The following is a 19,628-nucleotide window of genomic DNA, read 5'->3' as shown; positions in this document are numbered from 1 at the left end:
TTATTATTAATATGAATATTTTTTATTCTTCATGACTGCAGTATTACTCAATCTGTCAAATACCGTCCTGAAGACTTTGGAGACGAGAGAGCCCGTTTCCAAAGGATCTTCTCTGGTTTATACCTTTATAGAAAATCGAATATTTTAATCAAGGATGTTTTATTGGCGTATCTTTATGTCAGTGCATTTGAATAGAATGATACTAGATAATAAGTGAGGTAAATTTCTGATCTCGTTGCTGGATCAAAGAATATTTCTTTTATCTGGATGGCCTAAATTCAGGAGAAATAATTTAGGAAAAAAAATTTTAGAATGATACCGAATTTCTCAAAATATTCTGAAATGGCGTAGAATGCTCTGACATAAAATTTTCTTTAACGTGCTTCAAGAATCGAGTAGTTAAAAAAAATGTATTATAATGTTGATTGAATGTTTTCAGCAGTTCATTTAGATTAATTATAGAAGTTAAAATAATTTAATTATAAATTTATTTAAAGTCATTCAAAGAAATTTCCATTGGCATTAAAGGATTCCTTCTCACGCAAATGGAATTTTCTCTTAAATTTAAGGTTAACCGGATTTTCCTTTGTCTCAAAAATAATCTTTTTACAAAAAACAAAGGAGACAAATTATGAACAAAATTTGTTAATCCTCTACAAAAACATATTAATTTTCAAACAAACAGTTGCATTTTTAACTAAAAAAAAGGATCAAATTTCTACCAGAAGATATGCATGTTTAAATCAAAAAGACGAATTTTCATCAAGAATTGAATTTTCAACTAAGAAAGACTTTTCTGTTAATAAAAAAAAATATCATCCAAAACGTGAAGCTTTTGAGCAAAAATGATGAGATGTTTACAAAACAGTTGAATTCTTAACCAAAAACGTTTAATTTTGAACTAAAAATTTGCCATTTAAACCAAAAAATTGACTTTCTACCAAGAAAAAAATGTAATTTTAAACAAAAGTTTTCTATCAAATTATTACATTTTAAGTTAAAAAAATTGATTTTCACTTTAAAAAAATGAATCGTCAACAAGTTACACACATTTTCAACCAAATAATTAAACTTTTTAACTGAAGAAGGTTGGTTTTTCTATCAAATTTTTAATTCTTCCAGTCAAAAATACGAGTTTTCTACAAAACAGTTAAAGTCTCAAGAAAAACGGACATTTTCAACCACACAGTTAAATTTTCAGTTGAAAAAATTAATTTTCAACAAACAAAAAGAACGCATATTCGACGAAGTTGTTGAATTTTCAACCTAAAAAAAAGTCTTTACAATGAAAAATATAACATTTAACTGTAATTGTTAAACAAGCAGTTAAGTTTTCAGTTAAAGAAATTGATTTTTATTAAAAAGGAAACCGAATTTTCAACCTGAGAAAATTCATTTTTAACGAGAAAGTATACTTTAATCTTCAGACCAAACAGGTTAATTTTAAACGAAACAGTTGAATCTTTAACAAACAAACATAATTTTTTCCCAACAAATTATTTTTGAACAATATACATAGGTCTTTAACCAAACAGTTAATTTTTTGACAGAGAAGATTAATTTTCAACAAAAAAAGACTATAAACAAAATACATCAATTTTAAACCAAATAGTTAAATTTTTAACTAAAAAAGATGAATTTCAGTTAAAAAAATTAATTTTTTATCAAAAAGATTTATTTCCAACCAAAAAATGTAACACATAAAATAAAAAAATATATTTTAACTTTTAATTAAAAACTGAAACAGCTTAGTCTTTAACTAAACAGTTGAATTTTCAACCAAAAAAGACGAATTTTGTACAAAGCATATACATTTTCAACCATAGTTGAATTTTGAAGTAAGAATAAATTATTTTATACCAAATTTTTCAACTTTTGTTTTTAAGTGATTCGCAGACGTGAAAATATCTTAATCAGAAAATGGTTTTCACCAAGTACGTTGACCTTCACCCCTACTCAAAGGACTTTATGCCTTGCAATTACATCATTATTATTATTATTAATTCTCAACAAAGTTTTAAATATTCAAAATAATTTATTTTTCAGTTTCAAACTTTTGATCAAACTTTTCTTCATGAATAAATAAATCTCGTGCAAATTTAAGCAATGAGTAGACGTAGTAAAATAAATCTTTATAATACAACTCTAAATATTTATAATTCATCGTCTTGACGAAACGACTTTGCTTGAAAACGGAAGACGTTTTAAACTTGAAATGCATATTTTAGGGAAATTCCCTAATTTTCCTGAAGCGAAAGTAAAGCAGTGCATTAGGAAAATCCCTGGCGGGCTGAGATGCAATTGTGAGCTAGCGTATAAGTGAATATTTTTGTCCGAATATATACGAGAGGAATGCATTTAAATTAGGGCATAATTTACGATGTCATCTGAATAATAAAGGGCATGGATGAAAAGACTCAAATGCACTTGGTGGTATAGTGCATTAATAGAACGTTGTCTCGCTTTTGGAATGTCAATAATTTACATACAGAACTATAACGTTTGCTGTGGTAAGTAATAGAATTTAACATGCATAATCGCCCAAATCGTCGAGAGTGCTACTTGAGGCAACATTTTCCATTAAAAAAAAGCTTTTTGAACTTTGTAAAAAATTGAATCGTTCTTACAAATATTATATAATACTACTGAAAATAAGTGCAATTAGTTAAGAAAATTATATAGTAAATATTTATATTTTTCTGTGTAAAGTATAATGTTTTTATTTATTTTAAAATATATCCTTTATTAATGTCTTGTTCGGCTGGTCCATGTAAGTGTCGCAACACTCAAAGTTTAGGTCCTTTAGCATCAGTACCTATATTTACCGCTAGACGACTCCACTAAAATGATACCATATTTAAGCTTGGAAATAAAAAAAAACATATTAAATTTTTAAAAGCTTTTTTAAAAAACAATCGTTTAAATACATTTTTTATTTACACTAGAATATTGTGCGCGCTACGCGCGTTTTAATTAGTCCCTCCTTTAAAAAAACTCGGTTTGAATTCCAATATTTTGTTACGAATTTTACAAAAAAATGTTCACAAAAAAATAATAAATAACAGTCAAAATGATCTATCTTGTAATTTCAAGATGAATTCCTCATAGAAAGGAAAGCGGAGAAATTTGGAATTCATATTGTATTTAAATCAGTTCATTCTCGGATCTACCTGTGAATTTAACTTTGGCCACAGGAATTTTTCTCTGATAAAATATATTAATTAAATTATTAAGATTTCCAATATTCACGAAAAGCGACTAAAAAATTTTTTTTTCAAAATTCAATTACTTGGTATAAAGTGGTAAAAGAAGTAAAAATTGATTTTTTTTGTTGATAAGTCATCGTTTTAGTTGAAAACCTTTTTCTTATTTCAAAAAAATCTGTTCACCATTATTCTTTCAACAGAAAACTGAACTATTTCTGTATTTTTTGAAAACTTTTCTTTTGTGATAGAATATTAATCTTCTTGGTGAATAATTCCCCGTTTTGGTAGAAAATTCAACTATTAAGTTGAAAATTCCATTAAACATGTAAATATTTTATTGGAGATTCATGTATTTTGTTAAAAATTATTCTTTCTGGTATAATAATGATCTTTTTGGTTGAATATTCATTTATTTGGTTTTAAATTAGTTTTATTATTAAAAAATACATTTTTTGTCGATTTTTTTATATACATTTAATCGTTTTAGTTGGAAATTCATATGTTTGGGCGCAAAGTTGAATATTTGCTTGAACATTGATTTTATTTGGTTGAATATTTCTTTTATTAGTTAAAAATAATTCTTTTATTTTGTTGATTTTTTGTGGAAAAAAATTTTTTGCAGTTGAAAATTCCATTAAAAACTGAAATATTCGGTAAAAGATTCGTGCATTTTGTTAAAATTATTCTTTTTGGTAAAAAATTAATGCTTTTGTCTGAAATTTCATTTATTTAGTTAAAAATTAGATTTTGATAAACATTTAATATTTTTGTAGAAAACGCACCTGTTTAGTGTAAAATGGAACTATTTCATTGAAAATTTATTGTACTTGGCTTCTTAAGATGAAAATTTGAATATTTGGTTAAAAGTTCCTGCACGTTGTTAAAAATTTATCTCTCTTGTTAGGAAACTCATCTTATTAATTGAACATTTATTTTTTCGGTTGAAAATTAGTTTTTTTTTTAATTTAGAATTAATTTCTTTAACTGAAAATGTAACTATTCCATTTTTGTCGAAAGTTTATCTTATTTAATAGAAATTTAATCTTCTTAGTTGAAAATTATACTAATATTTCGTTAACAAATGACTTTAATTTGATTGAAAATTGATTTTTTTAATAAAAATTTAACTGTATTATATTTAGTTACAAGTTTATCTATTTTGGGTAAAAATTCATATATTTATTTAAAATTCGTCTGTTTTTAGTAGAATAGTACTCTCATTTTCTTAAGATAATCTTTGTTTATAAATTTTTTTGTTGGTAGAAGAATGAACTATTTTGTTAAAAATTCGTTTCTTTATGTTTTGAAGATTTACTTCACTAATTGAAAATGGAAGAAAACTGAACTATTCTATTTTTTGTTAGGAATTTATTTCTTTGGCTAAAAAATAACTATTTAGTAGAAAATTCATCTTTTGGGTAGAAAATTGCACTAATATGTCAAAAATTCATATTTTTGCTCGAAAAGTTATATTTTTAGTTGAAATTTAATTAAATTTGCTGTAAACTCGTTTTCATTTTATTTTAAATTTACTTTTATAATGGCAAATTGAACTATTCTATATTTGGGTTATAAAGTTATCTTTCTTGGTTGAAAATGTATATATTTTATTGAAGCTGTATCTTTTTGTTAAAAATTCATCTTTTAAGCTTAAGATTAAAGTACAGTGAAACTCTTTAATAGCCCTCCCTTATATAGCCCTTCCAAGAATTGAGGCTGCGCCGCATGTAGGTGTAACAGGAACTGCGCGGATTGCGCGGGATATGCGGCTGTCACTCAAGTGAGCACTCAAGCATGAGCAAACAAAAGCGGAGCGCGCTATAATAAGTTAGTTCCCACCCACAGTCAGCCCCAAAATCGACTCTATAGAAGAGTTTCACTGTATTTTCTTGAGAATTTATTCTTTGAGCAGAAAATTAATTGTTTGAACTAAAAATTTGATTATTCTATTCTCCGTTAAAAAGGTATGTCTTTTTAGGAAAAAAGATTTTTTGTTGAAAATACGTTTTTGTTTGTTTTAAACATATATTTTTTTCACATTTTAAAAATTCTAATTTTTATTGAAAATTTATTTTTTATTAGTCATGTACATCTTGTTTGAACTATAACAGTTTTTGGTTGAAAACACCAATTTTTTCGAATTGCTTACATAACCTAAGCGTTTCAAAATTTGTGAATCTTCTAAAATGCCTTCGTTTTTATTAAAAATACCAATTTCGAACTTGAATACAAAAATACAACTTTTCAATTTACTAAATCTTCAAGGATTTTAAGGGATTTTAACGGTATTTAAAAAGAAAACTTGAATTAATAAGTTTCATTTAAATTATTTTCTAGGGATGTAAAATGATTTATACTTTTTAAATGCATTTTTAAAAACTCCAAAAATTTCAAGAGGTTTTAAAGCATTCTAAGGGATTTTAAGAGATGTACCAAATTTCCAAGAATTTCAGAATTTCGTAGAATGTTCAATGATTAGAGAGGATTTCTAGAAAAGTTTAGAAAATAAATAAAATTTTATTGAATTTTAAGTTATTATTAGCGATTCTACAGATTTCAAGGGATATACGATATTTGAAGGAATTTCAAAAGATTTAACAGATTCTATTAAATTACTAAGAATTTCAAGGGATTTCCAATATTTCGAGAGATTGCAAATTTCTGTTCTAGATAATTTCAATGAGTAAGTTTAATTTAATTTATATTTAAAGTAATTATAAATGATTTATGTTTTTCTTACGATGAATTGAATTTCATTTCAACAATTCAAGAATAGAAGACTGAATAATGATTTTTATTATTTAACGATTTTATCTGCGTAAAGTTTATTTTGTGCATAATTGCTATTTTTGTTTAGTTTCATATGATATGATAAGTGGTCTAAAATAAATCGTTTTTTTGCAGTTTGTCTACTCTTTACAAAAATTCCTTCAATATTTTTTTATTATTTTTTCAATGCTGATCATTCTATAATAGTTTACCATATAATAATTTTCTAGAATGAATTTCCTATTATTCATGAAACCTCATGTACTAAAAATTGCAGTAATTAACCTATCGTTTATTTTTTTTTCAATAAGTACAATGAGCTGAAGAATAAGCTATGCACACAAAAGCTATAGTAGAATCGATAGAAGTAATTAATTTCTGAACTCCCTCTTTTCCCAATCAACCACGAACTTTTGGTACTATGTTACAAGAGTCGATTCGGCAGTAGAAAAGAGCGGTTTTGGTAAGCCAGTTTAACTGCTGGGAAAACACGATACACAATATTATTCATAGAAGCAGTTTATAAAGCCTATTTTTTTAAATTAAGACTTAGGATTAAACAATTTTAATTAAAATATTAATATATAGTTTAAAACTTCTAGACTTAGTTTTAAGCTCAAAATTTATCCACATATACCTAGTACTTTTAGGAGAATCGCCAATCGCAGTGGCGCGGTACATGGCGGATATTACAAATAAGGCCCATGTTTGTTGATTTCTATGTTAATTTTTAAATGAAATAAGTTTTTTTGTTATAATAATCATTTATTATTATTATTAATATTAATTATTAATTATAAATTTAATAATATTAAATAAATAATAATAAAAAATAATATTAAATATTAATTATAAATAATTATTATTAATATTATTATTATTAATTATAATTGTTATAATAATAATTTTTCTATATACATCAAGTTTTTTTCTGTGCAAAATTTCTCACAGCGCGGAGCCATTCGAATATTTTCAACTTTTTAAAACAACTCAGAATATGTAAACAGATTTGCGAGTTTTTTGTAAATAATGTTTTTTGTTGGATTTCTAGAGATTCAATTAATATGTTTAATTAAGAAATAAATTTGAATAGTATTTCAAACAAATTCTTATTTTGTCTTAAATATTGCATTTTCACCAAACAGATCTATTTTTAACAAAAAATGAAATAATTAAATGTAGAGTTAATACAATTATGCAACGCGATGGATTTTCAACGAAAGTGATGAATCTGCAAGTAGATTAGGTGAATATGAAATAAAAAAGATGAATTTTTAACAAAAGAGTTTAACTCCAAACGAAGTGGTTTAATTTTCAACGAACAAAGATAAATTTTTAACAAAAATGATAAATATTTAACTGAAATATTTCCATTTCAACTAAAAAAATTAATTTTTAAACGGGAACATTAATCTTCAAGCAAAAAGATTAATTTTCAATCAAGAACATTAATTTTCAAGCAAGAAGATTAATTCTCAAAAAAGATTGAGTTTCACAAAAAAATACGATTTCTATATAAAATACATGAATTTTTATAGAAATTGCTGAATTTTCTACTGAAATCAAATTTTTAGCCAAATGAATCATGAACTAAAGAAGATAAATTTTCATACTAGAATGGAATAGTTAAATTTTCGTTTAAAAAATGTAATGTTTAGCCAAAGAAATGAATTTTAAACTACAATAATGGAATATTCAATTTGGGATGGTTAAATTTTTGGTTTAAATAAAACTAATTCTCAAACAAAAATGAAACTAATAATTTTAAAAAAAGTTAAATTTCCAAACAGACATGAATTTTCAATCAAAATGATGAATCTTTAAATAAATTGCCAAAAAAAAAAAATAAAGTTACAACCAAAACTTAAATAAGTAAATTTTCAGTTTGACAATTAATTTTCAAATTAAATCATGGATCACTTAACTGGACAAGTTCGATATTCAGTTTAAAAAAATTGGTTTTAAACATCAATAAAAAACAAATTTTTAGAGAGCATTTAAAGTTTGAACTAGAATATTATAATTTTCAGTACACAAATTAATTTTCAGATAAAGAAAAAACGATTCTTTTAAGAAATAGGTTCTTTATTAATCTTATAGATGAATTTTACATTTCACTTATTTAACCAAAACAGATTTAAATATATATTTTTATTTTAATAGAGAGAGAAAATTGCAAAGAAACTGTTTTATTTTCAAACAAAAAAATAATTTTTCAATCGAAAAGATTAATTTTCTAGAAAAAGAACCAATTTTCAAGTAGAATCTTGTTATGTAATTTTATATTGAAATTCAAAAACTTACAACATTTTTAGAAATAATTCACGCATGAGAATGTTGGCTTTTAAAAATGAAGGTAATTTTTTTGACTTCTGATTTTATAAATTGTTTCTATAAACGTTCTAAATATATTATAATGAATGAAATCATTGCAACGTCACATACGGGACACTTGTGACAGCACACCCTACGCATTTTAAGAATTAAAATTTTATAACCAGGTTTGAACACATACTTCACTTTGGTTGATAGGAAAACATTCATTTATTATGAAAAATATCTGTAATAATTTTTCTTGATCAGAATCATTATTATAATTTTTATTCTAGAATGTTCCTATTAAAAGGAATCTGTATTATCATAGATGGCATTCTACTATCGGTGAAAACAAAAATAAAAAATATCATTTTCACGTCATGATGAAACGTCACTTCTAATTAGATTAATTGGAAAAGCAACTGACCGGCAATCGGAAGTTCTTTAGTTCGATTCCCAGGAGAGCGAAACGAGTTGATCTTTTTTCAGAAAAATTTAATTAAAAAATTTTCTTATGATTTACATAAACAGCAGTAACATAACGCCGGTCGTTATGTATTAACCATAAAGTTTTACTATTGTCTTGTTACGCAGGTCTATTTAAATCTCGTAGCACTACGGTTAGAAGCCTATTGTACTATGCCATTTTATTTTAAAACCACGATAAAACAGAGTTCCTATATACGGGTCATTCTCACTGCTAAAGTATTATTCAAGTCCTTTAACAATAGTACATACACCGCCAAACGACTCTACTTCACTGGGTATGGCCTGTGAATTTTGTTTACATCAAATAATAACGTAATTAAACATTTTTTTTTGAACAATTACAAATTAACAATTATTTCCTTCCGATTTTTAACTAACAGGATCTTTTTTTCACTCGGATTTATCTCGAAATGAATCTGATCATCACCTTCCAGAATTAATATTAACAGAAACAACACCTGTATCTTCTAACCCGATCTAGGGAGATTATGGTAATAAAAAGAGCCCTCATGAGGTTAAGTAAATTTTGACCTTGCATTAATTACAAACATAAAACCCACCGCTGCTCGCTCTCGGCATACCAAGTACCTTATTCTCGTGATCATGAAATAACAATGGAATTATCCTGGCTGTCCTTATAATATCACATTCATATAATATTTAAATATGAAAATGCAGAATTAAAAAAAAAACATTGCAAATTTCCCTTTACTGTCGAAAACTGCACTCTGCTAGAAATTATAACTGATGTTGGTCTCAAGTGCCGTTCATTGTTGCTCAGGCTCTTTACTGTGAGTGTGATTTATACCCCTTGAGCCAACACTTCTTGTATGTAATACGCGGCCTCGGTGCTAGAATTCTCCGCAAACAGGTTCCAAACCTCGAGGGAGGTTTGCTAATCCTATGGGAGCCCTATAATTATTCGCAAATATCCGGACAAGCAATTAATCTCGGAAATCAGGGACATCATACTAGTGATTGCTTGCAGGGCAGTGTATCTGAAAACCATTAACTTAAGAGCCGACTTAATTTTGTTTTGTCAATACATTAAGAGGTCATCCGAGAAAAAATAAAACAAGTTGGATAGACTACTTTCACACAAATAGTTGCATTTTTAAATAAAAGAGATGTGTTCTCAACAAAAAATGTAATACAGTGAAACTCGGGAACTGTGCAGGTTTTAGGGCTGGTGGTAGTCGGGAAAAATCTCAAGAGTACCGCTTCGGATAAAAAGGCTTTTGTTTGTTCACGCCTGAGTGACCACCGCAACTCCCCGCGCTTCTTTTACTCCTACCCGCGGCGCGGCGTACCAATTCTCGGAAAGGATATACCTGGCGGCATTATATCTGAGTCTTTCTGTAGTTAATATTTTAACCAAGAGAAAATTTTCATTTTTAATAGCGAACAGTTAAAATGAACAAAAAATACGAATTTTGAACACAGCAGTTGCATCCATAAACGAAAGATATTTAATTTGTACTAAAATAGATGAATTTTCAAACAGAAAGACGAATGTTTAATCAAAACTATGATATTTTCAAGCGTTATATCCGAGTCTTTCTGTAGTTAATATTTTAACCAAGAGAAAATTTTCATTTTTAATAGCGAACAGTTAAAATGAACAAAAAATACGAATTTTGAACACAGAAGTTGCATCCATAAACGAAAGAGATTTAATTTGTACTAAAATAGATGAATTTTCAATCAGAAAGACTATGATATTTTCAAGCAAAAAAATAATTTCATTTCAATTTAATTCTGAAAAAATTATAAATTGGATCAAGGTTGTAAGCTACAAAAGAGATCAATTATTCGGATTTGTCCCATACACTAGAGTGCATGCGATTACCAGAGATTATAGAATAATCATCATTCGAAAACAATTATGGGATAATTATCATTGGAAAACAATGACAGAATAATCATCATTGGAAAGCAATGATAGAATAGCCATCATTGGAATGAATAATAAAAAAAATATTGACGAGATTTATGTAAAAGGTAAAAAAAGAAACTACATAACGATTATTTATTATTGGACCACTCATAATCTAATATGAAACTACACAAAAATAGCGATACTGCATAAATAAAATTGAGCAGCAAAAATCTACACATTTTTTTGAAATCTTTAAAATCTTTTAAAATTTAACGGAAATATGTATGAAAAATCTTTTAAATCTGTTAAAATTCAATTGAAATCTATTAACAGTTGCAAAATCCCCCAAAATTTCCTTATATGATAATTGTTGAAATCCGTAAAGATCCCTTGAAATAAAATTTAGTTTATTTTGTAAAGTATATATGGTATTGTTGGAAATCCCTTGAACATAAATTGAATTAGACTTATTCCTTAAATTTCTCTAGTAGAAGCGCGAAAATCTCTAGAAATCTTTGAAATTTCTTGAAATTCTTGGAGATTTTAATAAAATCCTATAAATCTTGTGAAATTCCTTGAAATACCTTAAAATCCCTTGAAATCTTTGGAGGTTGTAAGAATCCATTGAAAGAAGTATGAATGATTTGAAAGCCCTCGAATATAATTCAAATTAATTTGATTCATTATTGTTTTCTTTTAAAAAACGTTTAAAGGCCTATACATTTTTTAAATCTCGTAAAATCCTAAGAGAATTACTAAAATCCTTGAATTTTGTGAAATTTCTTGAAACATATCCCTTTACATTTGTGGAATCGCTAAGAAAATTCTTTTTAATCTCTTAAATTTTCGTATTTCTTCTGCAATCTTTTAAAACCTCTTGAAATCTTTTGAGATCGTAAAAATCAACTTCAAAAAGTATAAATAATTTGAAATTCCTTATAATCCTGGAAGACTGAAGAAATTCCTAAAATCTAGTGAAATTTCTTGAAATAAATTAAAGTTCTCTGAACTACTTTAAAATTTTATAAAATCCTCACATTTTGCTTTCTAGAAATCCTTTGAAATCTTTGGACATTATACAGAATTCTTTAAAACGCTGGTAATGATGTGCACGCCTTAAAATCCTTAATAGTAATACAAAGATATATAAAAAAATTTAAAAAGTAAAAAACCACTTTTAAAAGCATAAATTATTTGAACGTCCTTGAATATAATTTAAATTGAACTTATACATTAAATCTATCTTTAAAAAATCGTTTGAATCGCTAAGCATCCATTCAAGCTCATAAAAATGTAATTGATTCTACAAAGTTGTCTATAAATCCTTAAAAATGGTCAAATTCCTTAAAATAGCTTAAAATCCCTTAACTCACTAGAAATTCTTAAAAATATTTTGAAATCCTACAAAATTCTTTGAAATTTCTTGAAGTTTTGAATATCTCTTAAAATTTTTTTAAATCCCTTGAAAGCTATGGAAATCTTGAAAATCCATTTAAAGAAGGATAAATCATTTGTAAAAGTAAAAGTCATAGAACTCCCTTAAAATCCTTAGTGAATTAATGAAATCTTTAAATATTTTGTCATGCCTTGAAATATCCTAAAATATGATAAAATATTTAGAATCACTAGAAATTCCTTGAAGTCCAATTTAAATTTATTTATTTAACAAAGTTAACTAAAATTCCCTCGAATTAAAGTTCCCTAAACAAATTTTAAACTCCTATTAATCTTTAAATCTCTGAATTCACTTAAACTTCCCAGAAATCTTTAAAATTCACTATAACCCCTTTAAATGTTTCGAAATTTCTTACGATTAATGGAAAAGCTTGTAAATGTCTTCAAAAACGATATATTTTTAAATTAGTTAAAATACTTGGAATACTCTTAGCATCGGTTTTAAACCCATGAAAGGCAGTTGACATCCCTCGAAATTTATTGAAATTTTTTAGAATACTTTAAAACCTCCTGATATGTTTGGAAATCTTTAAAACGTCCTCAGATTTCTAGGAAATGTGACGAAAGTTATTTGAATATTCTAAAATTCTTTATTTCCATACTGATTTTCTATAATAATTTTTCAAGAATCGAGAAAAAAATCATAAGGAAATTGTAAGGATCTCAAAGGATTGCATAAGATTGCATAATATTTCAAAGTGTCCACCAGATTGCAGGATCACACTGGAACCTGTCTAGGAAATCCAAACGTAAAAAGACATGGCCGCAGGAACCATGTTTGTTGCATTTGGGCGCATGATGCAACCTGATGCAACTAACCACCTGAGAGTGGAATGACCAGTACATTCTCTTTTCCAGCGCGACCAATTTTTTGAGACGACCATTAGACGCCTTTAAAAAATAACTTTCCTTATTCAGTTTATTTATCATTATTATATTTAATTCAATAATTTGTAGAAATATTTTACTTGGCGAAATATTTCGCGTATATTGAAGGCTATTTATCATATCCTGGATCTACTTCGGGTGGATAAGAGCATGCAAATGGTTCTATAAAATAGAGAAATGTACACACAAACACTGGCATACATATGATCATCCGTCATCTGGCTATAGGCAAAACCCTTGTCAGCAGGGTTTAGCTGTTAGACCATCTGACGGATCCGCTGACGCCACACTTCCGAATTTAATTCAATACCTGTGAATGAAGCATCTCTTGACTTCAAGGTTTGAATTCCAAAAATAAATATAATAATACGATATATTTAAATACAGGAATTTGCAGTCAGACATATCCAAGGAAAAAAGGCCTTTTTACTGTTTTAAATATGTAGCGCGCGGTTTTTACGAAAAACGGTTTATTTAATGGTCCTGATTCAAATTCAAAATTTGCTAGAAATGATTAGTACGCTTTCCGATAATATTTTCGAAAAAATGTCATAAAAAATGTATTATTCTTTAGAATAACCGGATTTTTTTCTTAATTAGGTGAAGAATCAAATTTTAAAGTTTGCACCTGTATTTTGAAACTTAACAACAACTGTAAAATTTATTTTTAAAATTCAGCAATTTTCATTTGTGAATCTTCAAAAGTGTAGAGCTTTAAATTTTAAATGTTTAAAACTGAGGAAGTTTTTATTTTTGATGAAAAAAAATTATGCAAGTTTTAAGTTCTGCACTTCAATATTCTGTAATTTTGAAGATTTAAATTTGTTAACTTGTTTAATTTGGAAGATTCAGAATTAAAAACTCTTTACAAAATTTGAGACTTTTAATGCAATTGACTGAATTCAATTTTAAATCTTAACGAATTTCTTTAATTTGGAAGATTTGGAATTAAAGACTATTGACAAAATGCAAGAATTTTTATATGCATATCTTTAGAATTGAATGAGTTTAAATTTTAAAACTGCACAATTGAAATTTTTTAATTTTAAATCTTGGAAATGGAACTAATTCAAATAAAGTTATCAAAATTGCATTATTTTCTATCATAAACGCTTCCAAATTAGGAGCTTTTAATTGAAAATGTTTAAAATTGAAGAATTTTCTATTGTAAATCTTCAAAATAAAATTATTTTAAAAAAACTTGAAATTACACCTCCTGCAATTTAAATCTTGATAATTATACATCTTACAAGTGTACAAATATTTTAAAGAGTCAACAATATTCGATTTTAATTATTTAAAAGTGTAAAACGTTGAATTGTAAATCTTAAAAATTAGAAAATTCAGGAGTTTTTAATTTTAAAAATGTAAAATACAAAATTACGCAAGTTTTTTAGTTTCACAGTTAGAAATGCTCTAATTTTGATAATTTACACTTTAAATTTCTTAAATTTGTAAGATTTAGAATTAAAAATTCTTGACTTCGTCATAGCTTAAGAATTTTTATTTATATACATATTTAAAATTAAATACTTTTCTATTTAAATTCTTTGAAAGGGAGCTATTTCAAAGAATGCATTCAAAATTGCAGCAGTTTCTATTTAAAAACCTTAGATAGTAAGAAGTCTTCAATTACCAATATTTAAAATTGTTAAATTTTCTACTGTAATTCTTCAAAGTAGCAGTACATACTACTGAATAATTGCAAATAGTGCAAATAATTGAAATAGTCCCTTAAAAAGCCAAAAATGTATTTCTGACAAATTTATTCTTTTTTAATATTGTTAAAATTCAAGAATTTTCAATTCCAACTCATAAAAAATGCAAAATCTTGAATTATAAAACTTCAAAATCCAAAACTTGCACGGATCTTCTGTGTATGGGTTTTAAACCTTGAACAAATAAACTTAAATACAAATCAGAAACTTGAAGAATTTGTTAATTTTGAAAATTTGCGATAAAAAATAACTTTACAATTAAAAATTCTGTAATTTTTATGATTTACATTTTAAGCTTCTTATTTTTGGAAGATTTAGAATTGAAAACTCTTGACAAAATTGGACCATAATTGCTGTATATACATCTTTCAAATTTGAATAAATTTCAGCCGTAATTCTTTATAAATATACATTTTCAATTTTTCCTTTAAAATTTTGATTAATTAAAAGAAAATCATTATTTATCTGTTTTTTGTTTTAGAATTCCTGCAAAATATGTATACTTTAATTAACATTTAAAACTTTTTTTGGTAAAAATAACGAGTTTCAAAGTATAGATGCAAACTTCAGAATTTGATTTTTTATCCGATTTAAAAAGAAATCCGGTTCATGTGAAGGATCTTAACTCGACATCTATTTAGGATAGAGGTTTTATTGTATTTTAGTGTTCGCAGAATTTTATCTAATTTAATTTTCGTGTTAGACATTTCACCCATACATGATTTTTCAATCGCTTTTCAAATATATTTTCAGAACTCGTAGTATTTATTTCTAAAAAATTTAAAATTTGCATGATGACAATTAAGTAAACTGTCACAGAAAAAAATCGTACTATATGCAGGTCCTGTAATTAAATTACAAAATGAATTGATAGGCCCTTTCTACCCTGTAACAAACCGTCAAAAAATATTTCTACCCCTCTATCAAGAAAGAATTGAATTTCCTACCAAAAAATATGAATCTTCAACAAAAAAAGATTCATTAGAAAAGTGGTTCAACCAAAATTAAAGGAAAGGTTGAATTCTATTACAAACATTTTCATTTTTAATTAAACAGTTTCGTTTTTATCCAAGAATAATGAAAAGTTTACTAAAACAGAAAACATTTTTAATAAAAAATACATATTTTCTACAACAAAAAAATAAAATGTTTTACAAAAAAGATTTTAGTTTGACTTTTTAAAATCAAAATATGAGTTTTCAACAAAAGCAAATTTTCTGCGAAGATACTTGAATTTTCAACAAAACAGTTAAATTTTCAACCAAAAAGAATCAATTTGTAACAAAACTGTTCGATTTTGAATCGCACATTCTTGTCTAAGAAAGATGCAATTTCTACTAAAATAGATAACATTTTAAATGAAGAAGATAAATTTTTAAAAATTAGAATTTTCATCAAATAAATATTTTACTTTACTTTACAACACTAATGTAAATTGCGAGCAAAATGTACATTTTCGACAAAATTGTTAGATTTTTAACCAAACACCTTGATTTTTATATAAAAAGACGAAATTACTACCAGCTAAATTTTCAAATTAAAAAAATTAATTTTTAACCAAATATTTTATTCTACAACCAAAAAGATTGGATTTACAACGAAATTGTTGAAATTTCTAACAACCAATAAAAATGAATAATTAAAAAAATAATCCTCAACAGGAAGCGTCTGCAAAAATACATATAAAGACAAGGCAAATAAATGACGAACAACGATATTCTTACAAGGGTTACTGCAAAACTTCATTAAAAAAATTTCCTAATTTTTCCCTGTCCAATTTTCCAATTTCCCTGGCCATTATTATTTAAAGACCAGAATCTCAAGCTTTTAATATTTTTAGCATAAAATTGTTTTTAAATGGAATGAAACAATTTGAATAATTAAAATTAATATTTTTAAAATTTATTCTTCTTAACAGTTACTTGAAGTAGTAGAAATTAAAATAAGGAATTACCATTAAAATAATTTTGTTACCATTATTATTTCCATAGAATCACCATTTTATTAATTAATTTTGAAATTCTACATTTTTTCAAGTATTTTTCCTTAGATTTTCAAATATATATATATATATATATATATATTTATAATTCTTCTTTATATTTTATTTGTTGAATGAAAAATTCTAAGTTGAAGATGGTATTAAATTTAAATGTATACGAGTTGAGTGTATATTTCGGAAGATCTCAACGTCAAAATGTTCTGTTTTCTTAAAGTCTTTGAGTAATCGGATTTCCCTTGCGTATGACACCAACATAGAAAGCAAAACTAACAACCACGTGAGACCATAAATACTTGCTCTTTGTCATGTTAGCACGAAAACCGACAACGGGAAGCTTGCTAGTAATCCTGGCCCGTACGTGATATTCTCAACATATTGGGCTATATATAACCAGAAGTTATGATCATGGTTACTTTTTAAAATTTTTTTCTCAATTCCCAAAAATTCGCAGTTGTTTACATTTTTTTAAATTGCTTCAAGTTGAATATTTTTTAACGTTTTTGGACTTATTTTCCGGGTCAATTCTCGTTGTATTTTCTTGAATTATTATTAGATAAGATATTTTGAAATTTGTACATAAAATAAAAAAAGCTGAACTTGGAATAAACTTTTTAAATTTGCTCTAGTTATATTTTAAGAAATTATTCTTGCGTTAGGAGCCGTCCGTAAACTACGTTCCAAATTGGTGTGGTTCAGTGGATGTAAGGTCACGGACTTAGATAACGTTTAGTACGTATCTTGGTAATCAATTTTGAAAAATTTCGTAAATTTTTCCGCGATTCTTAAAAAAGTAATATAAGAATATCAGTACTAAAATTATTTTGGTGTATATTCAGAAATTTTGTAAGATTCCATAAATATTTCATGGCATTTTAAAGATTAACAAACATACCAGGAGGATTTACGGAATTCCAAAGGATTTCAACTTTAGGCAGACTTCTACAGCTGATAAGTCTTAAAAGAATGTTAAAATGTTTTCTAAATATTTTACCTAGTTGTAAAATAATTTTGTTATTTTTCAAGAGATTTAAAATTAATTCCATGTATTTCTAACGAATTCAAGAGATATAAAAAATTGTGTAGGGTTTTAATGAAAAATTTGATTTCAGTTTGAATTTTAAAGCATTTCCATGGAGCTTAAGCCATATCGTTAGTATTCATAACAATTTTAGGTGATTTGAAAAATTTACAAACAGATCACGAGTTTTAGGGGTTCCAAATGATATTAACAAATTTTGAGGGACTTGCACGGATTGTAATTGGCTTCAAAGTGGTTACAAACATTTTCACGTATTTTAAGAAATTTCTAAACATTTCAAGGGATTTTACAGATTTTGTACATTTTTTAAATGTTTCATGAGATTTTAAAGAATTGTTAGGGTTTCCAAAGATTTCAAGGGACTTTAAGGCATTTCAAGGAATTTAACTAAATTTTAAAGATTTGATTAAATCTCCAAGGATTTCAAAAGATTAATGATTTCAAAGATTCCTAAGGATTTTAATGTTTAATGTTTCTCCTTTTTTGAAATTTTGGGGGATTTCCAACTTTCAATGGATTTGACAAATATAAACAGATTTAAAAGATTCCTTATATGAATTGCAATTAAATTTCAAAAGATCTAAAACATATCAAGGGAATTCATAGATTTTTTGTGCCCAAAGTTTACTTCCTTTTTTAAAGAATTCTTTTTTCCCATTTTTTCAGAAAACTTCACCTTTTTCTCGTTTTTTCCTTTGAACCGAATTAATAGAAATTTAGAACCGAATTATAAAATCCAACTATTTTTAGTTAAAAGCTGATTTTATTGTTTCAAAAAGTCTATTATATTCTTGATTCAGAATTTATTTCATTTAGTTAAAAATGCTACTGCTCGGTTGAAAATTTAATTCTTTTGCTGAAAATGCAATTAATTTGTTAAACAGACATCTTTTTGGTCAAAAATTTAATCAATTGATTGAAAGTTGATTACTTTGTTCAAAATTTAGTTTTCTGTTTGATGATTCATCTCTTCATTTAAAAGTTTAATTACATCGTTGAGAATTCGTTGATTATTTCCTTGAATATTAATTTCTTAACTGGCAATTTATCGATGCCATTCTTAATTCACAATTCAACTGCGGGGTTAAAAATGTATGTATTTTGATAAAAATTGATATTTTTTGCTAGGAAATTAACCTTATTCTCAGAATTCATCTCCGTTGAAGATGTATTTATTTCACTGGAAATTGATTTTTTACGGTTAAAAATTAATTTGTTCTACCCAAAAATTTATTTATGCCATTTTGGGTTAAAAGATTTTTTTAAATTGAAAATTCAACTGCTTGTCTCAAAATTTATCTTTATTGATTGAAAATTAACTTTTTTTTTAATTAATATTTTTTGGTTTAAAAGTCAACGTTTGTCTAAAACTTTTTACTTTTTAGCTTAAATACTTTACTTTTATGTTGAAAACTCGTCTTTTGAAGTAGAAACTTAATGTTTTTGGTGGAATATTCATCTGCTTGGTGAAGAAGTTTTCTTTTTAAATTTTTTTTTTTAATGGAACTGTGTGAATATTCTTTTTTTGGTTCAAAAGTAAGTTTTTAAACTTGAAATTTAACTGTTCCATTTATTGCTGCCATTTTAACTAAAACAGATGAATTGGATAACAAATGGTTGAAATTTCAACCAAACAGATGGATTTATAACCAAAAAGAATAATTTATCATAAAAAAGAAAATGTTTCAATCAAATAATAGAATTTTCAATTAATAATTTTTCAATTATTAATAATTTTTAATTAATAATTTCAATCCAAAAATTTGATTCTATCTTCAATGAAAAATATGTATTTCCAACCAAGAAGATTAATTTTCTACTAAAAAAACGACTTTTCGAACAAAAAATTGAATTTTCAATTAGAAAA

The sequence above is a fragment of the Belonocnema kinseyi genome, chromosome 3, assembly GCF_010883055.1.
Source record: "Belonocnema kinseyi isolate 2016_QV_RU_SX_M_011 chromosome 3, B_treatae_v1, whole genome shotgun sequence".
In the NCBI taxonomy this organism is placed as follows: Eukaryota; Metazoa; Arthropoda; class Insecta; order Hymenoptera; family Cynipidae; genus Belonocnema; species Belonocnema kinseyi.
The sequence above is the reverse complement of the archived record's forward strand: the minus strand, read 5'-3'. Positions refer to the sequence as shown.